At 40.6% G+C, this 26,878-nt stretch overlaps 1 pseudogene; it reads right to left on the bottom strand.

The window, feature by feature from the left end:
- Positions 1–23,232: 23,232 nt before the first annotated feature.
- LOC126957614 (40S ribosomal protein S3a-like) lies at positions 23,233–24,345 on the bottom strand (annotated as a pseudogene).
- Positions 24,346–26,878: the final 2,533 nt, after the last annotated feature.

Below are 26,878 nucleotides of genomic sequence, written 5' to 3'. Positions count from 1 at the left end.
TGCAATCAAGAGGCTTGCAAATGAGAACAGACTCAGACAGGCTCAGAAATCAAGTATTCTCGAGAAAGAAGAAAGAGCAAAGTTTATGAAATCCTGAGAAGATGGATAAAGAATGTGCACCCCCATATTCGGAATACTAGAAATGGGGTAATGCTCATTGAAATTTGCAAGATGTTTTAGGTGTATAGAAATGCAATGACTGAATAACACAACTGGTCATAAACTTAAGGTATTATTATCTCAATAGATATTCCAGATTGGAACTACAAATACATTCAAGAAATATTTTAAAATTTAGGGGTTATAGACCTCTATCAGGTTATTAAGGTAACTGGTGATATTTGAGATGCATGCCTCAATTTAAGGCTAATTTCTTTGGAGAATAATCGATATATTCCAGCAATTTTTCTTGGGGTCACATCAAAATATGGTATTTCTGGGGTTTTCATGTCCTTAGTTGTTTGGGGTATGCATCTGTTGCATTGCAGCAGCTGTATAGCAGGACAGGAATTTCAATTCTATTTCTCCTGCTTATTAGCTGTGAAATGTTGGATAATTTACTTTACCTTTTTGGGCCTCAGTTTCCTCATTTGTAAAATTAAATATCTATATGTATGTATTGCTATATTTACCATATATACACACTATATATGTATTTTAAATTATATACATAATTTATATATTATGTATATAATTTAAATATATATAATTTGAAATAAAGTGTATATACATGGTAAATATGTAAATATTATTCATGTATTTATTTACTTATTAAATATGTATGTGTATAAATACATATTTAAATTATATATGATTTATTAATTTATATTATATATAAATGTATAGGTGAGGGCAGTGGCTTGAGCCCATAATCTTCAGCACTTCAGGAGGCTGAAGCAGGCACATCACTTAATGTCAGGAGTTCAAGACCAGCCTAGCCAACAGGGTGAAACCCCATCTCTACAAAAAATACAAACATTAACCAGGTGTGGTGGTGGGCACTGTTATCCCAGCTACCTGGGAGGCTGAGGCAGGAGAATCACTTGAGCCCAGGAGATGGAGGTTTCAGTGAGCTGAGATTGCGCCACTGCACTCCAGCCTGGGCGACAGAGCAAGACTCCGTCTCTCTCTCTATATATACACATATATATATAATTTAAAATATATGTATATACACACTATATTTTAAGTTATGTGGTACATATATATACCATTTAATTAAGTGGTGTGTACATATAAATACACATACTATTACAAGAAGAATGACAAAATCCTCCTGTAGCCACTAAATTACTGTGGTAAATTTAGCTTGTTGACCTACTGTAACATGTGAAACATACTGTGTTTCACATCGGAGGTAGATTAGTGCTGGTGTGGGATCAGTGTGGTATCTTGGTCTTCTTGGTATCAATTTCTTACATCTTTATTGTAATCACATTTATATATGTGTGTGTTATATATGTATAAAATACTATTTTATAGAATAATCATGAGAATGAAATATATGATCATGTTTGTGAAAGTGACTGTCATGAGGTGGGTGGGTACTCTGTGAATGCTTCTGAATCATGACATTTTAGGCTGGGTTCTAGGTGAAACATGTTCTGTACATCTGGTCACAAATCATAAGTTTAGACCCTACAGCAAAATGTCTACACTAAAAATACATAGAAAAAAATGATACATGAATACACTTATCAATTGGCAAATTAAAAACACAACTTCATTTATTTCTGAGTTTTAAAAACAAGGTATGAGAAATGCTCTGACTTTGTTTAGCAGATAAGTGACTTACTAAATAGAAAACGCTAAGTGTCTACACTTGAGAATCCACGTTAACTAGGTAAGTCTGAAGGGCAGCTGTGTCAGAGGTCCCCTTCTCTCACCTCCTTGTGTTGAAACAGTTGAGGAAGAATTAGACTTCCTCCACAAGACAGGCAGGACCAATATGTGAATTTCCAGGTTCTGAGAAAAAGAACATGACCTAGAAGCTTTGGCTGACTCTGGCATTCCTCATAAATTATGGGAGGTGTAATTAATTCTTTCCCATTCTGAATACACGTAACTTCTCTGTTCTCAAATGCAACTTTGTACTTTATATTCTGTTCTCCCACATGGTTCTGGTGGAGAATGAAATAATTTATATTTCTACTACAACTTTCCTGGTGCTGTCACAAATTCCACTGTGTAAACAGCTTTTTAAATGCAACTGATAGAATCCCAAAAAGAATTTCAATAGGCATGTGTGAACTCATGTGTCATCTAAGTAATCAACAGAAAGCAGATGTTTGGATGCAAACACAGACTAACCATTTTCTTGTGGCTACTAAATTACTGTGAATTTGGCTTGCTGACCTACAGTGGTATGTGAAAAGTGCCATGCGTGCGTGTTCTTTTTTATGCTGGAGGTAGATTAGTGCTAGTTTGGGATCTATGTGGTAGCTTGGTCTTCTTGGTACCAATTTTCATACATCTTTTATTTTAATCACACTTAAAAAATATTTCTTACATCCTTTATTTTAATCTCTTTTTTTGCAATTTTTCCTATCAGCTTATTTTTTCCTGTGTAACACTAGAAAAGGGAAATTATTAAAGGACATTACTATCTTATAATTTCTATTTTCTAATTAAATCGTATCTTACAAAATTTATCCTCGGCTGGGTGCAGTGGCTCATGCCTGTAATCCCAGCACTTTGGGAGGCCAAGGTGGGTGGATCATGAGATCAGGAGTTCAAGACCAGCCTGGCCAAGATGGTGAAACCCCGTCTCTGCTAAAACTACAAAAATTAGCCAGGTGCAGTGGCAGGTGCCTGTAATCCCAGCTACTCGGGAGGCTGAGGCAGGAGAATCACTGGGACCGGGGCGGCAGAGATTGCAGTGAGCCGAGATCGTGCCACTACACTCCAACTTAGGCGACAGAGTGAGACTCCATCTCAAAAAAAAAAAAAAAAAAAAAGATTATCCTCTAAAACTTTCACTGGTGGTAAATATGCATATAACACTTGACAATTTACAATGTTCAGCTTTTCCTTTGATCTTTACATCAATGCTGTGAGAGAGGCAAAGCAAGAATGGCTACCTCCACCGCCACCCCCTAACCCCTATAAATTAGTAAAATTTCCTAATTTTACAAATTAGGACACTGAAGTTAGACACTCTAGAAAGAATGTAAAATGACTCACTGGTTGTTCATTCTAAATAACTACAAATATCTCTTTTCAATGACAAAACACACTTTTTCAGCTTCCTGCAGTTTTCTTGAGTTCTAAATGATTACCCAAAAGAAACCCTAAAGAAGTAAAGTTCATGGTACATGTTCTCACATGGTTAAACCCCACTGCAACAAATACTATTCTAAAGAAGGTAATGAAAATAGTAACAGTAACTTATGTTAATCATGATTATTATATATCAGGTAATGTATTGTTTCATGTGTTTATGTGTTTCATATCTATGTGTTTCATCTCATTTAATCCTTTCGACATCTCTAAGCAGAGAGGAATTGTTATCTCTATCTTACAAATAAGAGAAATACATTTGGAGAGATCTAGCCACTTGTTCAAAATCATGGATACAGTATTGTTGAATTTAGTAATGGACCCAGCTTAATCTGACTCCAAGCCCAGAACTCTTAAGAAGTGCTTTACGGCCAGGCACGGTGGCTCGTGCCTGTAATCTCAGCACTTTGGGAGGTCGAGACGAGTGGATCACCTGAGGTCAGGAGTTTGAGACCAGCCTGACCAACATGGAGAAACCCTGTCTCTACTAAAACTACAAAATTAGCTGGGCATGATGGCGCATGCCTGTAATCCCAGCTACTCAGGAGGCTGAGGCAAGAGAATCTCTTGAACCCAGGAGGCGGAGGTTGTGGTGAGTGGAGATTGTGCCATTGCACTCCAGCCTGGACAACAAGAGCGAAACATTGTCTCACAAAAAAAAAAAGAAAGAAAGAAAGGAAGTGCTTTAAACAAAACTAATTCTACATCTGTGCTGATGATACAAAATAAAGGTATTTGTAGATCTCTCTACAAATAATTGTCTTTTCAAAAAAAGAAATCAGTAGTACATTGCTGGTGCAATTGCAAAATGATACTGCCACTTTGAAAAACAGCCCATCAATCTCTTGATTGACAAAGAGTAAGCATACACCTTGATAAAGGTAAGCATACACATAGCATATGATACAGCAATCCCACTCCTGTATATTTACTCAAGAGAAATGAAAACACATGTCTGCAGCAAGAGCTGAGTTGGAATATTCATAGTAGCTTTATGCATGATAGCTCCAAACTGGATCAACCCAAATGTCTACTAACTGATGAATAGATAAAAATACAAAAATTAGCTGGGTGTGGTGGTGCATGTCTGTAATCCCAGCTACTCAGGAGGCTGAGGCAGGAAACTTATCTGAGCCCGGGAGGTGGAGGTTGCAGTGAACCAAAATCTCACCACTGCACTAAAGCCTGGGCAACAGAGTGAGATTCTGTCTCAAAAAATAAAAAAGGACAAGGAATGGAATTTCAGGCAAAGAACTCAAAACAATGCTTTCCAAGCCTAGATGATACGGTTTGGCTCTGTGTCCCCACCCAGATCTCATCTTAATTGTAATCCCCAGGTGTTGAGGGAGGAACCTGGTGGGAGGTGATTGGATCATGGGGGCAGTTTCCCCCATGCTGTTCTTGTGATAGTTGAGTGAGTTTTCACAAGATGTGATGGTTTTATGAATGGCAGTTTCCCCTGCAGTTTCTCCCTCTCTCCTGCCGTCTTGTAAAAAAAGGGTCTGTTTCCCCTTCTGCTGTGATTGTAAGTTTCCTGAGGCCTCCCCAGCCATGTGGAATTGTGAGTCAATTAAACTTCCTTTGTTTATAAATTACCCAGTCTCAGGCAGTATCTCTATAGCAGTGTGAAACCAGACTAATACGCTAAGGGATGATGAGAACCCTTGGGAGAGGCTTCTTCAAACTGTAGGTCCCTCTCCTGAAGATTCGGACTTAGGAGGTCCAGGACTCCTCTGTGGGGTCCAGAATTCTGCAGTTTAAATAGTCTCATGAGGGATTATAATCAGGGGAATTTGGGTAACAGTACAGAAAAACAAACCTGCTTATAACCAAGGAACCAGGCTATCTGGTGGGATTTATATGGGTATTTGCCCAATCTGAATCTGTAATTTGAAGCTGCTTTAATGACACACAACAAAGTCTCTTTAAGATCCCTGTTATGAAGCAATTACTATTGCTCTGGGACTCAGCTGAGTCTCCTCCTGAAGGAACTCCGTTCAAAGTGGCTGATGTGCTGGGTGTGCCAGGACAAGACTAAATAAGCTCCTGGCTTGTACAGATCCATTGTGGCCCTTCACAAGGTGGGTGTAAGGCAGAAGCACAGCTGTTTTCTGAGCAGCGCTTCCAAGCACACACTGAAGACACCCACCCAGCCTATGCCCCTTTATGAGGCTGAACCAGTACCTCAAGTAGGAAAAAAGCTGAGGAACTGAAGGGAGAAGTACACTTAATATTCTCAAAACAGATATTGATCTTTTTTCAGGAAAACTTTAGCCTGGAGTAGAATGAGCATCAGATAAATATCTTGAAATACCCGAAGCGTGCTCATGTGGAAAACAGAACTGGCCTTTCCCCCTGCTCTCCTGAGGGACAGAGGTTTGGCTTTTGCCCCATGCTCCTGAGTGGGTAGAAGCTATGGAGAGGGGGTATTTTGGGCTTGACAAAAGGAAGAACAAATAGAAAGAACAAGGAGTTACAGCCAGACCAACTGCTGCTTACCTGCTGGCCCTGCCCTCACTCACTCACTGTGGGAACTTGGGCAAGCAGTTAAGCTCTCTGCATTTTCTCAATTGCAACATGGAAATAACATTTGCAGGGCTGTGGCAAGGATTAAATGAGATATCTGTAAAGCTCTTAACAGAGTGCTGGGCACATAATCAGAGCTCAATATGGAGTAGATTATACAAATAAGAACAGTCAAGGCTGAGAAAGGTGAAGGGGTTGCCTAAAGTGGAAATCGGTTTCCTGTCACCACAGGTGTGCAAGCACAGTCTCCACTCACCGTTAGGAAGGGATGAGTGAGGAGTGGGGAAGGGTCTAAGCATCACTTGCATGGTTGGATAGGAAAACATTTGAAGTCCTTTTTACCCTGAGCAATTTTATGACTCTTAGAGAAGGTAGGGAACATATTTTTGTGCTTATAAAAAAATTGTTCTTTTGCTTTTACTGAAAACACTCTCTATGCAGCCAGCCTTTAACCTTTGAGTTTAAAAATCTTAGGCCTTATGATTTCTACTGGGAAGTTAAGACATTACACAATGTTCACTCCTAGTCTATCTTTAATAACAAAGCTTGAAATGTGAGTCCCAAAACAAAGTTATGGCAAAATACATACCAGAAGAGCAAGGAAAATAACCACACAGAAGTTTTGATGGACATGCCCACTGCATAAAGAATGCTGTTACCTCTAGAACAGTTAAGGAAATAGCATTATCTGTGAGTCATGGGATGCTGGAACTGTAAGTTTTCCTAAATGCATCATACAGATGACCCAATGTTTGCAAGAATTGAAATAAAGGTAAAGGGAAAACAGTATGGACTTCCTGTAAGCCTACTGAAAATTTGTGTCAGATATTTTAAATTAAAAATAGTACATTAGGCCAGGTGTAGTGGCTCATACCTGTAATCCCAGCACTTTGGGAGGCTGAGGCAGGTGAATCACCTGAGGTCAGGAGTTTGAGACCAGCCTGGCTGGTGAACATGGTGAAACCCCATCTCTACTAAAAATACAAAAATTAGCTGGGCATGGTGGCACACACCTGTAATCCCTGCTACTCAGGAGGCTGAGACATGAGAATGGCTTGAACCCAGGAGGCAGAGGTTGCTGTGAGCCAAGATCTCATCACTGCACTCTAGCCTGGGTGACAAAGCAAGATTTTGTCTCAAAAAAATAAAAATAAAAAATAAAAATAGTACATTAAGTACATGCATTTATATCTCTTCTGTCCAAAAGACCACCAGTCAAGACATATGAAAAAATATATATATGTATGTTATTATAGTCCAAAGAAGAGGAGGCAACAGCCACTTAGAAGTATAAAAGTTCTGAAGCTGGCACAGTGGCTCATGCCTGTAGTTTCAGCATTTTGGGAGGGTAAAGCGGGAAGATTACTTGAAGTCAGGAATTCAAGACCAGTCTGGGCAACATAATGAGACCCCTGTCTCTACAAAAAATAAAGTAAAATAAAATATTTGAAAAAAGTGGATATAGGAGTAGTGACTGGTAGAACAGAACTGAAAAAGTTGAAATATAAGAACTTTCAAAGGGAAGCATCAGTGAGAAGCAAGCCAGTTCACACTACAGAAACCTAGGAAGTCTTTGGAATTAATTAAGAGTGTCAGGTATTTTGGAAAATGTAGGTTAATTATGGAAATAAAAACAGAGGACTGGTTGAAAGTCATGGAAAGAGAATTTATAATGCCATGTTTTCCCCTCCCCCACCCAGCAGGAAACTACTCCTTCCACCCCCACCAACACTCCCACTCCCGTAGTCTGGAAATTACACACTTATTCTCTGGAAAAAGTGGACATTAGAGGCTCCCCATTCTGGGACATCAGCACATCTTAGATCTTAGGGAAGGGTGGAAGGGAGATGTTCCATTGAAAATAGGAAGATTGAGTAAAAGTCTGAGTAGTAAACTAAGAGTCCCTCAGTCTCTTTCTCCACTGGAAAACAATGGCAGCCAGTAAAGTAGCACACAGGTGGAAGACTGGAGTCTTTTTCTTTAAAAGAAATGTAAAGATTCCAAAGAAAAGGTCTACAAACCCTGACATTTTAGGACTTGCAATTAAAGAATAGTTTACCACTTGGTCTCTCTAGAGCAGGGACTACCATTAAACAACTATCAATGAGCTCCATAATATGTCACTATTAAATTTGATCAGACAATTAAGGTCAACAGATTCCTCCAACATAAAAAGACAAAACAAAACACACAAGAAAAGAAAAAAAGGATCTAAAGGAAATAGAGATATTACAGAGAGCAGAATATTAAAAGAATTCTAATATCCTCAAAGAAATGGGAGAAAACATGAAACAAGAACAGGATGTTATGAAAAAACAATTTGAGTATTGAAAAAATGCCCTTGATAGCTGAAATAAAAATTTAACAGAAAGATTGGAAGATAAAATATCTCCCAGCGAGATGATGAAAAAGACAAAAGATAGGCAATAGGAGAGAAAATATCAAAAAAGTTAGAGTCAATCTAGAAAATTCTATATCTGACTAATAGGAGTCAAGAAAGAGAGATCAGAAAAAATAAAGAAAATTATTAAATATATAATAAAAGATATTTCTCAGTATTTAATGAAATTATTCTCCAGATTGAACATGAGAATTGTATGCCCAACCTAATGAATTAACAAGGTTCACCAAGTCATGTTATTTTAAATTACGATGGAAATTACACTGAGAATAAAGAGTAGATCCTAAAAGTTTCCAGAGAAAGAAAAATAGTGGGGGAAAAAAGTGAAAATTTAAAGAGTAGGAAACAGAATAGTATCAGATTTATCAACAGCAGCATCAGAACTTAAAAGACAATAGAGCTATCAAAATTATAAGTCAAAGAGATATAGAATTCTATACCCAAACAAACTGTCAAGTATGAGGGTAAAATGACATTTTAAGACATCCTAAGTCTCAAAAACTTTACATTTCAGCAACTACTAAAAATGTGCTCCACCAAAATGAGGGTGTAAAACAAGAAAGAGGAACACGTGGGATTCCGAAAATGGGATCTGTACAGACCTAGAAAGGCACTGCTCAAGGCTGGGCATGGTGGCTCATGCCTGTAATCCCAGCACTTTGGAAAACTGAGGTGGGTGGATCACCTGAGGCCAGGAGTTCAAGACCAGCCTAACCAACAGGGCAAAACCCCGTCTCTACTGAAAATACGAAAACTAGCTTGGTGTGATGGTGCATGCCTGTAATCCCAATTACTTGGGAGGCTAAGGCAGGAGAATAGCTTGAATCCAGGAGGCAGAGTTTACAGTGAGCCAAGATCGTGCCATTGCACTCCAGCCTTGGGGATAAGAGCAAAACTCTATCTTAAAAAAAAAAAAAAAAAAAGGCACTGCTCAGCTCCCCTTCAGAAAATGACTTGTTGCTCTTGCTGCCCAACTGAAAACGGTGTGATTAGCTGACAATCTATAGCTAGTAGTTCCTTTGGGATCTGCCTCAACTTTTGAGCCAAGGTCACATTTTTCTTGGGGTAGCCTTAGTCAATGACTAAACAAGATGTTGAAGAAATAATGTGAGTGTCTCCAAAGGACAGTGTTTGCACTGGCACTCCCCACTGGGCTGGTGGAATCTTTGTCAGGTTTGCAATTCAGGGCGGCAGCTCCCCAGTCCAATTCTTAATTTCCTTTTCCTTTCAGAGCAATTGCTCCTTCATAAATCTTTTGCACTCTTAACTGTCTTAACGACCTGCTTAGGCTAGAAGAGCTCTGGGCTCTGAAAAGGTAACGTCTAGGTTAAAAAAACTGATTAGATAATCTGATAGAGTCTACCATGTAGAAAATTGTTTTAAGAGAAATTTTATAATTTTGTGAGAGGGTCTAGAAAGACTAAGGGACACATATGTACAAGAGTAAAAGTAAGAAAAAAACAAATGCAAATAATAACTGCAGATAAGCAAAATATTGTAAAATGGAGGAAATATAATTATACCACTTAACTTGCCTGGGAACATAAAATGTAAAAGCTAAATATGTATTTATTTTTATTTTTAAAATTTTTGAGACAGAGTCTCACTCTGTCACCCAGGCTGCAGTGCAGTGGCATGATCTCGGCTAACTCCACCTCCTGGGTTCAAGTGATTCTTGTGCCTCAGCCTCCTGAGTAGCTGGGACCACAGGTTTGTGCCACCATGCCCGGCTAATTTTTGTAAGTTTAGTAGGGATGGGGTTTCACCATGTTGGCCAGGCTAGTCTCGAACTCCTGGCCCTAAGCTAAGCCTTGGCCTTCCAAAGTGCTGGGATTACAGGCATGAGCCACTGCACCCAGCCAAATATCAATTGAATTAAAAAGTTGTGACACTATATTGAGACAAGGCAAGTGGGGATGATAGAGAAAGGGAGCTAAATCCCCATTCTGCCATTCGTTAGAAAGTCAAGAGATAATATCTAAAATTGAGGTGTCTGTAATGGCAGTGTAAATATGGCAAATATCAGAAGAAACAGCTGAAGTTCAAAGTTTTGCCTCTGAGGCATGAGACTAAATTCTAAAGCAGAGGAATACAGTCCTCCTTCATGAGCCTTTAAATACAATTTGGCTTGATCTTTGTTTAGATAAAATATTTAAAAATTAATTTACAAAAAGAATGTTAACTCATAGGCTAGAAGTAGAAACCTCATTAATAGGCATTGGTTCCCAGCAGGAATCTGCAGAAATACAGAGGGAAGAATGGTGGGGGGAGGGGCCATAGCCTGAAATTGCTCTAGTCCCAGGCACCAGCCCCAGTGTAGTACATGGTACTGCAAGATCTCCTCTGCTAAGAGGCTGTGATTCTGTATGTTATAAACTGAGTGACATGGTTTGGCTCTGTGTCCCCACCCAAATCTCATCTTATAGCTCCCATAATTCCCACGTGTTGTGGGAAGGACCCAGTGGGAGATAATTTAATCATGGGGGCAGGTCTTTCCCGTGCTGTTCTCATGATAGTGAATAAGTCTGATGAGATCTGATGGTTTTAAAAACAGGAGTTTCCCTGCACAAGCTCTCTCTTTGCCAGCTGCCGTCCATGTAAGATATGACTTGCTCCTCCTTGCTTTCCGCCACGGTTGTGAGGCCTCCCCACTCATGTGGAACTGTGAGTCCATTAAACCTTTTTCCCATATAAATTACCCAGTCTCAGGTATGTCTTTATTAGCAGCATGAAAACAGACTAACACACTGAGAATCCCTGATCATCAAGTTCTTCCTCCATTAACTCTACCCACTCGTTTATCAAAGATGGAATCTCCTGGCCTGTTGAGGGGATATTCTTGAGTCGAAATTTACTTATTGGAAAAGAAGAGAAACAGAATTGTTATCAGTCATCTGGCTGGGGGAAATTCAAATATGATAATAAAAGAAAGAGAAAACATCCAATTTAGTGGGCTGCTTTTGTCAGGAAATCTTATTAAACTGTTGCTCAGTGCTCAGTGTCCATGATAAAGGGCATTTTCTGCTTTACAGGATCAGTGTTCAAACACTGCTTTATGAGAAAAGAGGTATAACACCTCTGCTCCAAGGCAGCTTTGGACAGAGATTTAAAAGCAGGTACAGAAAAGGAAAGTCCAAAAGGTCAGGGTAAGGAAGAAATACCGTATTTGCTCCCCAGACTGATGATCAGATTATAATGGGGAAGCTTGCTTCAGATAAGGCATGGTGACCCATAATTTTGTCATTTTGAGAATGTAATATAAATAAATTCATATAATATGTGACCTTTATGATTGGCTTTTTTTCACTCAGCATAATGTCTTTGAGGTCCATCCAAGTTTTTGCATGTATCAATAATTCAGCACAATAGTTTGTTTAACCATTCTCCTATTAAAAGACATTTTGGTTGTTTCCAGTTTGGGGCTACTACAAGTAAATCTGCTATGAACATTATGTCAAGGTTTTGTATGGATATGTTTTAATTTATCTGGGATAAATTTCCACTAATGCAATTGCTGGGATGGTAAGAATATGTTTAGCTATGTAGAAAACTGCCATACTGGCTGGGCATGGTGGCTCACGCTTTGGGGCTCAGCACTTTGGGAGGCCGAGGCAGGCAGATCACTTCAGGTCAGGAGTTCAAGACCAGCCTGGCCAACATGGGGAAACCCCATCTCTATTAAAAATACAAAAATTAGCCAGGTGTGGTGGCGTGCACCTGTAATCCCAGCTACCTGGGAGCTGAGGCAGGAGAAGGGCTTGAACCCAGGAGGCAGAGGCTGCAGTGAGCCAAGATTATGTCACCACTGCCCTCCAGCCTGGGCGATGGAGCAAGACTCCGTCTCCAAAAAAAAAAAAAAAAAGAAAGAAAGAAAGAAAGAAAAAGAAAGAAAAGAAAACTGCCTTTCTATTTTTCAGAGTATCTGTGTCATTTTACATTCCTGCCAGCAACATATGAAAGGTGGACTGTCTCCACATTCTTGCCAGTCTTTGGTATAGTTTTATTTCTTTTTTGAAAGATCAGAAACTTCCTGCTGCTTTCCATTTTTTCTCCTAAAAAAATCAGTATTATGTCTGTATATAAAACCTATGTACAGGTTGGGCACGGTGGCTCACTCCTGTAATCCCAGCTCTTTGGGAGGCTGAGGTGGGTGGATTACTTGAGGTCAGCAGTTCAAGACCAGCCTGGTCAACGTGGTGAAACCCCATCTCTACTAAAAAAGAAAAAAAAAATTAGCCAGGCATGGTGGTACAGGCCTGTAATCCCAGCTACTCGGGAGGCTGAGGCAGGAGAATTGCTTGAACCCAGGAGGCGGAGGTTGCAGTGAGCAGAGATTGCACCACTGCACTCCAGCCTAGGTGACAAAGCAGGACTCCATCTAAAAAAAAAAAAAAAAAAAACCAAAACCAAAACAAAAAACACACAAAAAAACCTACGTACATTTAAAGCATAATAGTAAAACAAACACCTGTTAACACACCATCCAATTTAAAAACTGAAGCATTACCAAACCTAATTCCACTGCTCTGCCTTTTCCACTAAGAAGGTAACCACGCTACTGACAGTGTAAACCAGTTCTCTGGGAAAAAACACTGATTTGTAGTTCTTGTCAATTTCCACGGTGTAAGTAATCCCACGTGACTGATGTCAAGTTACCAACCTAAAGTAGCTGAGTGCAGAGCTGGAAGAGATGTATGGAGTCGATCGTGGCAAGCCTGTACAAATCTGTTCCAGCACCACTGTTGCTAAACTTGGTATTTATCATTCCAAGAAAAAAATGTGCATGCACACAAACACACACACACACACACACACACACACACACACACACACACACAGTGATAGGCTGAACAATGAACCCCTGAGATGTCTACATTCTAATCCCTGGAACCTGGGAATGTTACAGTGAATGGCCAAGACTTGGCAGATATGATTCGGTTAAGGCTCTTGAACTGGGGAGATGATCCTGGATTATCCAGTTGGACCCTAAAAACAATCACAAGTGTCTTAATGAATTGAGGCAGAGGGAGGATTGACTATAGAAGAGAAGGCCATGTGACCACAAAGCAGACACTAGAGGGATATGGCCAAGGAATGCTGGCAGCCACAAGAAACTGGAAGAGGCAAGGAACACATTCTTCCCCAGGGCCTCTGGAGGAAGCACAGCGCTGCCAACGCCTTGATTTTTAGCCTGGTGAAATGGATTTCAGACTTCTGGCCTACAGAACTGTGAGAGCGTAATATAATAATATGTTGCTCTAAACCACCAAGTTTGTGGTAATTTGTTACAGCAGTGACAGGAAACTAATACACACATACACGGTGTTTTCTACAAATTACCAAAATATCTATAATATTCACGTAGCTCGATTTTATCTTTATACAATTGTTGTATTCTTATATAGAGAGATTCCAGGACTTGAGTTTTTTTCACTCAGCATTGTTTCTAAGATTTATCCATTTTACTTCATGTAGCTGTAATTCCTTTATTTTCACTGTTGATTAATATATTCCATCATGGCCAGGTGCAGTGGCTCATGCCTGTAATCCCAGCACTTTGGGAGGCTGAGGTGGGTGGATCATGAGGTCAGGAGATCGAGACCATTCTGGCTACCACAGTAAAACCCCATCTCTAGTAAAAATATAAAACATTAGCCAGGCGTGGTGGCGGGTGCTTGTAGTCCCAGCTACTCAGGAGGCTGAGGCAGGACAATGGCTTGAACCTGGGAGGTGGAGCTTGCAGTGAGCTGAGATTTTGCCACTGCACTCCAGCCTGGGTGACAGAGTGAGACTCCGTCTCAAAAAAAAAAAAAGAAATATATATATATATATATATATATGCACATATATATACACACATATATATATGCACGTATATATACACACATATATATACACACATATATATACACACACACATATATATATTTCATCATGTATTATCCATTCCCAGTAGGATTTAGGTAGTCTCCTTTATCAGATTAAAGAAGACTGGTTTTTTCCCTGAACTGAGATGATACCCAGGATTTTATATTTGTTTTATTCTTTCAATCAAAGATTGGGTGAGGTAAGAATTGTGGAAGGTAACAAGTTGCATTGAATGTTATAAGATTCCAGGATCCCAAATACTCCATCAAGAGTACATGTGAGTCATCTCACAGATAAGGAGAGTGGGGTAAGGTACATTAGGGTGTGATGTGGGCAGGGTCTCTCCTCATCAGCCTGGAAATGTGCTCAACCACAGGAGAGAGACTGCCTGCTCCCGGCCACACCCACACCGGCCCCACAAACAGCGCCCAGAAGGCACGCAATCAGTGAGGAAAGAGTTGGGGCCATTCCGGTTGAGGAAGAGCTGGATGAGGGTGGAAGGCTGGTCTGAGACACAGTGACTCACCAATGTGAGAATGGCCCATTAGATGCAACTCAAGAGTAAGACGGTTTCAAAAAGATGTCTGGCTTCTAGCTGGACAAAGGACCCTTGCTTTCCCTGAATATCCAGAAAGATAAAAGGCATAATGAATTGGAATCAACCATGGATGACTCAGCCTCAGGTCACATGGGTGAGTTCATGACACATTTTTCTCCTTCTGTTTTGGAAAGTTTGCCCGGGGCAATCTTGCTTCACTGGTAAGTGAATCAACTCACCAACCTGAGCGTCATCACAGCTCTTACTATTCAGCCTCCTATTGATTTACCCCTTTCCACATAGGCGAGCTCCTTCCCCAGTTTCACTAAAATTATCCCTTCCCGTGAGAATCGCAGAATTTATGGATGGTTTTAGGGGGACATGGAAGGTATATCTCATTTTGCTCCATAGCCCAAGCAAATGAAAATCCAATTTTTCAAATCAACACTCTCTCAAGTTTTACCTGGGAATTGCTGAGTCAAAGAGCAGGAACATCTCTGATTTTGGTATACTCCCTTGGAGCACCATCATAGTCAGCCCATGAAATCAAAAGTGCTTTACATGGCAGAGCACCTCCTCACTCCACCAGAGGCAGGGCCACCGACAAGAGTGGCCTTAAGTAAGGGAAGACACAGTCGGGCAGCTAAGCCCGGCAGCTTCAAGTGGGCCACAGTGGGTACCTTAGACATGTCCTGGGCAAAGGCTTCCTTTTGCCCATCCCATGGCACCGTCTCTGGGGCTGGGAAGCTGGCCAACCTGACCCCTCCCCATCAGCCTTCCCACATATTTACAGGCACCTCTCAACTGTTTAACATATGGTCCTCTAGCCCGGGGATGACTTACATTTTTTTCCTTCATTTTTTTCTACTGTTTGCCCTTTGGCCACCTAATTTGTCATATGATTGACTCCAGAGACCGGGTGAAAATCCAATGAATAATATGCGATCAAGAAAGATAAAAGGATAAGATAGCCCTAGCTACCCACATTATCTCTGGTCCTTATCATTTACAGACAATCTTTATTTTTTTGAGATGGTCTTGCTCTGTCACCCAGGCTGGAGTGCAGTGGCACCATCTCGGCTCACTGCAGCCTCTGCCTCCCGGGTTCAAGTGATTTTCCTGCTTCAGCCTTCCAAGTAGCTGGGATTACAGGCACACGCCACCATGCCCAGCTAATTTTTGTATTTTTAATAGAGTGAGGGTTTCACCATGTTGGCCAGGCTAGTCTCAAACTCCTGACCTTAGCTGATCCACCTGCCTCAACCTCCCAAAGTGCTGGGATTACAGGCGTGAGCCACTGCGCCCAGCCTAGAGACAATTTTGAATGGTCTATATCCTACAACTTTCTATTCATGAGTTCTTCAGCAGCTTTTCTCTCCAGAGCCTGGTGAGGAATTCCACCTAGCTGGAGCACATCAAGACTATATTAAGGTCTCCTGACTTTCTTTTTATTTTTTTAAATAATAATTCTATTTTTTTGAGATGGAGTATCGCTCTGTCGCCCAGGCTGGAGTGCAGCGGTATAATCTTGGCTCACTGCAACCTCTGCATCCCTGGTTCAAGCAATTCTCCTGCCTCAGCCTCCCAAGTAGCTGGGATTACAGGCACTCACCACCACACCCAGCTAATTTTCATATTTTTAGTGGAGATGGGGTTTCCCCATATTGGCCAGGCTGGTCTCAAACTTCTGACCTCAAGTGATCTGCCCACCTCGGCCTCCCAAAGTACTGGAATAACAGGCGTAAGCCACCGTATCCGGCCAGGTATCCTGAATTTTTATCCAAAAAAATTGTATTCTCTTTCTGTTACACCATATCCTACTTTTTGGAGTTGAAATTAAAGACATACTTGTCATCAGTGGTTCAGCAGGGCATTTAGCAGGTCACTCTCCTAGTTCTTATTGTCATGAATAGGCAGATGATAACTCTGAAGGTCTTTGCCAACAGCTGTTAGCAGTCTTTATTTTGATAATCGTAGACTGAGACAGTAAACTCACTTGCAAGGCTATGTCTAATGCCTTTAGTAGCAACACTAAGATTGGGTATGTTGCCAAGAGCTCCCAACATTTCTAGATCTATTCAAAATCAATGGCTCTCTTTGCAAAGCACAAAGGCAAACACCAAACCATCCAAAATCAATAGAGAAGAGTGATAGATAGGGAAATAGGACTGGGTAGCACAAAGAATAAAGAAATAACAAAGCCAAAGGTTATGGAGTGATTGCTTTCTAATTTGTCTTTATAAAAAGAAAAAAGAATCAAATGAGAAATTGGCAAGATGCAGAGTGAAAATGTCAGAAACGTTTTATATTCTAAGGCTTTGCCACATACTGTCTTGCACGATGTTAAAGGAAGTGAAGTTGAAATTGAGAATATTTTCACAAGTCTGAACCAGCCAGGAAGCCAGGGGAAAATAGTCTTAAATTTGGGAAAATTACAGGCCCGCTATTTGACATTAGTTGGAGAAAAACATCAAACCTCAGAACTTATTCTGAGAACTTGAACAAGAGACGTACTTTAAGAAGCCCTGTGCCTGGTCCAGGGGAGGGTAGATCCCCCTAGGACTTAGAAACACTATTGGTAAAGGCCTTTAAGGAAGCCTCCAATGAAGGGAAATGGATAAAGGGGGCTCAAATTTCCTTTTTTTTTCCTTTTCTTTTTTTTTCTTTTTTTTTTCAGACAGGGTCTTGCACTGAGTGCAGTGGTGTGATCTCAGCTCACTGCAGCCTTGATGGCCTGGGTTCAAACGATCCTCCTGCCTCAGCCTCCCCAGTAGTTGGGACTACAGGTGCACACCACCATGCATAGCTAATTGTGTTCATTTTTTGTAGAGAAGAGGTCTCACTATGTTGCCCAGGCTGGTCTTCAACTCCTGGACTCAAGAGATCCTCCTGCCTCAGCCTTCCAAAGTGCTGGGATTGCAGGAGTAAGCCACTGTGCTGGTCCAGGGGCTCACATTTCTACTGAACCATTTTCTGAATGTGCAGTCCTTAGAGAACCTGACCCTATGGACTGGGGCTGGGGAAGAACATATAAGCAAGGTTGGAGAGCCAGGTGTCCCTTGTAGGCATGGGCCCAGCACCACAGTGAATGGAGAGCCAGGTCTCCCCTGTAGGCATGCACCCAGCACCACAGTGAAATTAAAAATAAACAAACTTGCCATTTTGAAAAAGAAACGTGATCAGGGCATAAGCCTTACCAGATAACAAAACATATTATCAAAATATAGTAAGAAAAACTGTGTAGTATTGATATATTAATACAAACAGTCATCGAGTACAATGAAACAGCCTAAATATTCTTTACTCTATTGCCCAGGCTGGCTTGATGTGGTCCTCCTGCCTCAGTATCCCAAAGTGCTAAATACAAAACAGAAAATTCAGTATAGAGTCAGCTGGCATTTCAAATCAGTAGGGAAAAATTCTCATTTAAAAAATTATATTGAGACAACTGGGTAACCATCCAAACAAAATAAATTCTAGATAGTTGAAAATGTAAAAGAACCACACAATTACTAGAAGAGATAAAGGACACTTTTATTTTTTGTAATCTAGTAGTATACAGATGTAAGGCTCAGAAACTATAAAAGACAAGACTGACAAACTTGATTATATGAAAAGAAAAAAATTTCTGCATGGCAACCCCTCTGCGTAAGCAGAATCAGAAGAAAAGTGACACACTGGGAAAAAATGTGCAGTTCAAATTAGAAGTAAAGGGGAAAATCCTTATGTATAAAGAGCTCCTACATTAAGAAAAAGACCAATAACCCATGATCACCCTTATACAAAATATAAGAAATACAAATTAAAACTATCATAATAATATAATAAAATATAATTAAATACTACCTTCACTTGCTGGCACAGATGAAAATTCAGATAGGGGCTCCAGAGACAGGTACTGTGTTATTGTTGGTAGAAGTGTGAATATATCCAACTTTCTGGAAGGCAGTTTGGAAAACAACTATCCAAATTATACTTGCACCATCACTTAGGTCCAGAAATTTCACTTTTAGGAATGTAATGTACAGATATTCTTGTACACATGTGAAATAAACTATGTATAAGGGTGTTCTTTATCCCACTATTTGTTAATAGGAAAGATTGAACACCTAACTGTCTGTGAATGGAGGGGTGGTTAAAAAAATGTTATTACAGGCTTGGTGGCCCACACCTGTAAGCCCAGCACTTTGGGAGGCTGAGACAGAATAATGGCTTCAGGCCAGCCTGGGCAACAGAGCGAAGAATGTTTAGAATCCTAGGCCTGGATTTGATTCCAGCTCTGCCACTTACTAACTTGATATCCTGAATGATTACTTAATTTCTCTGAGCCTCTTATTGCTCATCTGTAGAATGGGAATAATAATAGAACCTACTACATATGAGTATTGGGAGGATTAAGTGATATAATCCATGTGAAGATCTTAGTCTTGTTCAGAAAATATTGGTTTTCTTTCTTTTCCACCTCTTTAGTAAGGAATCACTAGTGTTGCTAGCTATTGAAAGTAAATATAATTAAATCATAAAGTAAATATAATCAAAACTTGACTGGCGGCCGAGCGTGCTGGCTCACACCTGTAATACCAGCACTTTGGGAGGCTAAGGCAAGCGGATTACTCGAGGCCAGGAGTTTTAGACCAACCTGGCCAACATGGTGAAACCTGTCTCCACCAAAGGCATGGTGTTACATGCCTGTAGTCCCAGCTACTCGGGAGGCTGAGGCAAGAGAATCATTTGAACCCAGGAGGCAGAGGTTACAGTGAGCTGAGAGCACCACTGCAGTCCAGCCTGGGCAACAAAGCAAGACTCTGTCTCAAATAAAGATATATAATATATATTATATATATTTATCACATATATAATATATATGTGACATATATGTTATATATAATCAAATCAGTTTAATCCTTGCACACATTCAAGAAAACACAGAACAATAAAGTTAGGTGAATTAGAAACAGATCCCAGAATTTTAAAGTGTTTAATGAATCTCATAGCAGGTTCCACAGATTGGTGGGGCAGGTATGTATTAATTAAGATATAACACTAGGATCTTCAGTTAACCATGTGAATATAAATCACTTTAGTATTCTCACCTTATACCATATACAACATAAATTTCAGATTAAGAGTTAAATGTTTAAATTTTTTTTTATTTTTAAGTAATATAAACTCAAAGGAAGTTGAAAAGATAGTACAGAGTTCTGTGTACTCTTTGCCCATCTTCCCCCAAAGATAACATCTTCTGTAGCTGCCATATCAAATATCAAAACCAGGAAATGGATCATTATCATTAATTCGAGTACACACTGTGGCCAGTGTGGTGGCTCATGCCTGTAATCCCAGCACTTTGGGAGGTCGAGGTGGGCAGATCACTTGAGGTCAGGAGTTCAAGACCAGTCTGGGCAACATGGTGAAACCCAGTCTCTACTAAAAATACAAAAATTAGCTACGCGTGGTGGTGGGAGCCTGTAATCCCAGCTACTCAGGAGGCTGAGGCACAAGAATCGCTTGAACCCGGGAGGTGGAGGTTGTAGCAAGTCAAGGTTGTGCCACTGCATTCCAGCCTGGGCGACAGAGCAAGACTCCGTCTCAAAAACAAACAAACAAAAAAACACAATTTGCTTTTTTTTCCACTGTTTTAAAAATCATGATTTGTGTATGTGTATATGTGTAGTCCTATGCAATTTTAAAAGTAAATTTCACTTATTACTTATTTATCTGTTCATTTGTTTAAAGGAACTTTGTTTTTTTTACAGAGCAGTTTTAGGTTCAGAGCAAAATTGAGTAAAAGATACAGAGATTTCCCATATACCTCCTGCCCTAACACAGGCAACGTTCCTTACTAGAGTAGTACATCTGTCACAGCTGGTTAACCAACCTTGACACGTCATTATCACCCAGAATCTGTAGTTTACACTCTTGGTGTACCTTCTGTGGGTCTGGACAAACTTACAGTGATACGGATTCACCATTATGCCTTCGGGCAGAGTAGTTTCACTGTCCTAAAAATTTTCTGTGTTCTACGTATTCATTGTCTCTCCTGATCCCTAATCCCTGGCAACCACTGATCTTTTTACAGTCTCTCTAGTTTTGCCTTTTCTACAATAGAATGTCATATAGTTGGAATCATACAATTTGCAGCCTTTTCAAATTAGCTTCCTTCACTTAGTGATAGGTGTTTGTTTCCTCCATGTCTTTTCATAGCTTGATAGCTCATTTATTTTTAGTACTGAATGATAGTCCATTGTCTGTTTGTACCACAGTTTATTTATCCATTCACTTGCTGGAGGACATCTTGGCACTCCCAAGTTTTATTTAAAAAGCTGCTGTAAACATCTATGTGCAGGTTTTTGTATGGACATAAGTTTTTTTGCATGCAATTTTATCCCATTAACAGATTGGTGTAACCACTACCACAAACAAGGTTAAGAACTGTTTCATCACCACAAAAAAACTCCATCATGCTACCTCTTTGTATTTGCATTCACTTCTACCCCTTCTTTCCCACTCCTTGCTATTCCCAACCTCCAACACACATACATTCCTGTCCCTGACAGCCACTAACTATTCTCCATATTAAAGCTTTGTCATTTCAAAAATGTCATGTAATTGGGATCACACAATATGTAACCTTTTGAAATTGTCTTCTTTCACTAAAAATAATGCCCTTGAAGTCCATCTAAATTGTTATACGCATCAATAGGTGATTCCTTTTTATTGCTGATGAATATTCTATTTTATGCTTATACCTGAGTTTGTTCAGCCATTCACCAATTGAATGACATTTGGGCTGTTTCCACTATTTTGCTATTATGAATAAATCTACTATGAAAATTTACACACAGCCTTTTGTGTGAATGTTTTTATTTCTCTAGGATAAAAAGTACAAGAATGCAATTGCTGGGTAATATGGTAAAGCTCACTTTGGGAAGAAACTACCAAACTATTTTCCAGAATGATTATATCATTTTACACACTCCCCAACTATGTATGAGAGATCATTTCTCCACATCCTCTCCAGCACTTGGTATTATTTTATTACATTTTTTATGTTAGCTGGTTCTATCATTGCATTAGGAGTTAAATGTTTTAAAAATATCAAATCTCCAGAAGAAAACATGAGTGAAAATTTTCTGATTTCTGACAGGGGAATGACTTTCTAAAGTTAATAGATTCAACCAGATGAAACTTTAAAATTTCTAATGCCCCAAAACATCACTGACAACAACAAATATAAGCAACAAACTGGGGAGAAATATCCATGAAAAATCAACCCTGCATTACCTTGACTCCGATGTCAGGCACCCAGAAACCTACCCTATTCCTGTGACTCAAGTTTAGCTTGTCTTTGAGAAATTACAGTAGGTGAAAAAATTAAGTTATTGATACAAATTGCAAAAGGCTTTCCAGAAATGTTTTATCAGTGTTTGGCCTACCAATAAGATATGAGAGTGACTATGAAAATGGCTTTTTAAAGATAAATTCGTTTCTTTTCTTTTTTTTTGAGACAGGATCTCATCCTGTCACCCAGGCCAGAGTGAGGTGATGTGGTCACTGGTCACTGCTCACTGCAGCCTTGACTTCCCAGGTTCAAGGAATCTTCTCACTTTAGCCTCTTGAGTAGGTGGGACCACAGACATCTGCCACTACGCCCAGCTAATTTTTTTTATTTTTCATAAAGACAGGGTTTGCCATGTTGGCCAGGCTGGTCTTGAACTCCTGGGCTCAAGTGATCCTCCTGCCTTGTCCTCCCAGAGTGCTGGGATTACAGGCATGAGCTACAATGCTGGTCCAATATATATTTTTTGAAAAACCAACCCTGGATCTTAACATATGAGCAAAGGACAGGAAAAAAAAACCCACAAATGGAATAAAAATTTTAAAACATGAGAAAAATATTATAAATCATTAAAAATTAAAATTCAAAATTACCTAGGAAATACATACTTATTAAAACATCAAAAACAGATCATGTGTAATACTCAGTCTCACTGGGAGTGGGATGAGGCCTGTATTCTTATATATTGTTCCCTTCTACTGGTTTCCATCTTCTCTGGTCTTATTCCCCTGGTTCCTCACTCCTGCTCCTGTGTATCACTACCAAGTAAACTACGTGACATGACCTTTGTCTCAGATTCTGCCTGTAAGAGAACCAAGCTATGAGAGTTGGTAACAGTGGTATTAAAAATCAGCCTCTCAGGATGGGATTTTGGAGTGCAGTGGTGATAGCCTGGGCAGGCAGTAACATCACAGTCACCAAGACTGTCACCTGCACAGGTACAGGTAGAAGGTGACACATTGGGTTATGTGACAACTTTGACACTTGAATGGAGTTGGGGCAATGAAATTACAAAGATTTGGGAACTGGTCAGATTTTGTTAACTCTGTGGAAGTCTTGACAAACAAATGATTCAGGTTAGCTAAGTATCAACTGAGGTATGATGTGAAAGCCAGAGGCCTCTAGCCATTGTAGGGTAGAATGTGGTTAAAATAGGTCCCAGGAGCTGATTATAAGGGTGACAGAACTGCAAAGGACAGCTAACTCATGGCTTCAACAAGTCTTTTTTTTTTTTTTTAAAACAAATAGGACTTTTTATGTCCCACTGTTATAAGTCTGAACTTTAAATAGATTCTTGGACTGGTGATTCATATCCATCAGCTCATTCAACTTGAACACCTGTCTCATTCCCAGTGGCTTTTCCAGAACTACTACCTTCACCATGAAGCTCCATGACTTTTCCCAATTCAAACTTGGGCTTCTTCAGCATTTTTAGTCTTCTAACGAAGACATCGTGGAGAGGATAGATAGGCAAGCCTTTTCTGTGTCTTTTCAGCACTGTCTGGAATCAATTTCTTCACCAATGCTTTCAAGTCATTTGTCTGCACCTCCCAGGTCATGATTTCCATCATCTTCTTCAGGATTTGGCAGACCTATTGATGCTGAACATAACAGGTCTTCTATATCTGATTGTTGTGTGTGTGTGTGTGTGTTTTTAAGTAAAATCAACACAGAACAGGCAAAGCAAGTAACCATTGGTAGCCTTTTTTCTTTTTTTTCTTTTTTCTTTTTTTTTGAGATGGAGTCTCACTCTGTCAACCAGGTGGAATGCAGTGGTGTGATTTTGGCTCATTGCAACCTCCACTTCCCAGGTTCAAGTGATTCTCCTGCCTCAGCCTCTTGAGTAGCTGAGATGACAGGTGTCCACCACCACACCTGGCTAATGTTTGTATTTTTAGTAGAGATGGGGTTTCACCATGTTGGCCAGGCTGGTCTTGAACTCCTGACATCAGGTGATCCATCTGCCTTGGCCTCCCAAAGGGCTGGGATTATAGGCGTGAGCCACTGCCCAGTGGTAGTCTTGACATTGACATGAGCTTCAATCATTGTCTGCTATTTTTTGACCATGGAGCACATTTTGTCATGGGTAAGATCCATGGCATGGAAGTTTGGCAGTTTTTGCCCAAATATCTTCAGTAATCAGCTTACATTTTCCAAATGCAACTTCATTATTCTGCAAATCAGCAAGACTCACTTCAAACACATGACGCTTGAGGCCATCGGATGCAGTTTTAGTTCCTTGGGTCCTGGTGACTAGGGTCTTTCCAATATTTCTTATATGGAACATAGCAGGTGCTTTCACGTAGTACCAATCTTTCTTAGAAAATGGAACCACTTTCTTCTTGGCTCTCTTTTTGCTGCCTTCGTAAGGCACTTGTTCTTGCCAACCACCATGGTGCTGCTCAGACAGCCCAAAGGGTGGAAATGCCAATAAGTCTTTTATGGTAAAAGTCAGGGCCCTGATAGAAAAAGGGAGACTCTGAGACTTGATTTAGGGATATTTGGATGCATGAATCTGAGACGTAAGCTCTCATGCATCTCTGAATTCTCTCCCCTTGCAGACCAGAGCAGATGCCCCTTGCCTGGGAACCCTGCTAAAGCTTCACCTGATCTGTACTATTCAAGATGAGCCTGCCTCTTTTTATTGCCTTCAGACCAGTTACGAAGATTATGTCTCAGCACAGTCTGAATAGAGAAACACAGCTCCCTGCTCCAAGAGTAAATATCTAACATACCAAAGACATTGCCGGACTTGGTTAATGTGTCCCCGTAGCAACCAAGGATCACATAGGGATGTAGATCTTAAAGGAATAAGACTGTGTGTGTGGATGGGGGGTGGCAAGTGTGTATTTCTGGTAAGACTAGAATATAAATAAGATGGGATGGAGGGCAATGTATTGATATAGGAGCCCTCTCTCATGACTTGAAGTTTAACATCAGGGAAAAGACACCTAGAACCTGTCCTAATAGACGGCTAGAATAGCTCCTTAAAGTTTCTGCTAACAATGGCCTAAAAGAAATGAGGTGAAAATGCTGATATTGCCTCAGCATAGTATTCATGAAGGGTTCAGAAAGTTCAGATATGTGGGAATGTTAGAGTGGATTGATGCAAAACCATAGGAGCCACCACTGTGTTGTATTCCTCGGGAAGGCAGAGAGAGTATTCCTGTCAGTAGAGTAACAAGGGTACAGGTGAGGGAGGCACTGACATCTTTGAGAAGTCTGATGATGGCCATCCTTGATAGGGACCAGGGTTGACAGCAGGAGACGCTGTCATGGAAATAGGCTCCCTATGGGAATCATACAAACATGCTTGAAAAAGTAACTAGGAACAAGTGACAGTTAAGTCCCTGCTCACAAGACATGAAGAAAACAGGAGAGACTCCTAGAGAATTATCTTTGAACACTTGCCTGAAAAACCAAAACAAAGCAAATAAAAAACACCTTTGTGATAAACCTATTTTTGTTTTGAACACTCAACAGAGATCTTTCTGTAGATATTTTATGGGGATGAAGATTTGCCTTTGGTGGTTGTAAATCATCACTACGTTGGGGTTGCTAACACAGGAGTTTATCTTCTTCTTTTTTTTTTTTTTTTTAGACTGAGTCTTGCTCTGCTGCCCAGGCTGGAGTGCAGTGGTGCAATCTCGGCTCACTGCAACCTCTGCCTTCCAGGTTCAAGCGATTCTCCTGCCTCAGCCTCCCGAGTAGCTGGGACTACAGGCACATGCCACTATGCCCAGCTAATTTTTGTATTTTCAGTAGAGATGGGGTTTTACCATGTTGGCCATGATGGTCTCCATCTCTTGACCTTGCAATCCGCCCACCTTGGCCTCCCAAAGTGCTGGGATTACAGGTGTGAGCCACCGTGCCCTGCCAGGAGTTTACTTCTCTATGGAGTGAGCCTAATGCCAGTCAGGACCAGGATGAGCATGCTATTTGCAACATTCCTTGTATCCAACATCCTTTGCCATGTCACTCTATAGATGCTCTCACTAAAGTGATGGCCAATTTCCCTACCTTTCGAATCTGGGCTTTGGTATATGGGATGTTAACAACAGCTCCCAAACAGGGGATCACAAAGTACTTGCATGATCCCACTGCCTCTTATGTTCCTCTAGCATGCCATGAGAACACGCCTGGGCCAGCCTGCTGAAGGAGCTGAGCTGAGTCATCCCAGTCACCCAGCTGACAGCCAGCTGACTCTTAGCAGTGACAGGCACTCCCACAAAGCTGCTCTGCTGGCCACCCCAGACACAAGAGCAAAATAAATGTTTACCATTACATGTCACTGAGGCTTTGTGGTTATTTATTATGTAGGATTATTATGGAAAGAGCTATCTGATAGATACCATGAGGCAGATATGTAAGCATGAAAATTACTTTGAACAGGAAGAAGACATGATTACCTTCAGGAGTCTGTTGACCTTCTCTTTTCTGCAGTTGCACAGTTGGAACCTGGAGAGAAGGAAGAATACTAGTGGTGGAGTTGAACAATAAGAACAACAACAACACCTATAACCAGTAAAGGTAATGGTCTCATCTAACAAAATTCCGCTCCCAGCACATGAGCATGAAGTGCCCCGGCTGGGCAGGGAGGGGTTTGCTGCTGTGTGTGGCTGCCTTCCTGGCCTCCTGGCCTCACCAGCTCGCTGTTCCCCATCATCCTTCCTATGCAGTCTCAATTCAACAAATATTTACTGAAGCCCCATGCTGCCTGCTCTCCTGCTGAGGGGGGAGGAAACCTGTTTCAAGAGGAGCCCTAGTACACTTCCTGCCCCCTGGCACCAGTTCTTGCTGAAGAGACATTTACACGAGCGTAGGGAGAGCACTGAACTTGGAGTCTGGTGATCCAGATTCATGTCCCAGCTCAGCCACCCACAAGCCTTGGGCCCACAGAGAAATTCTATCTCCTGCTCACACCTCA

The sequence above is a fragment of the Macaca thibetana genome, chromosome 6 (assembly GCF_024542745.1).
Source record: "Macaca thibetana thibetana isolate TM-01 chromosome 6, ASM2454274v1, whole genome shotgun sequence".
NCBI lineage: Eukaryota > Metazoa > Chordata > Mammalia > Primates > Cercopithecidae > Macaca > Macaca thibetana.
The sequence above is the reverse complement of the archived record's forward strand: the minus strand, read 5'-3'. Positions and strand labels throughout refer to the sequence as shown.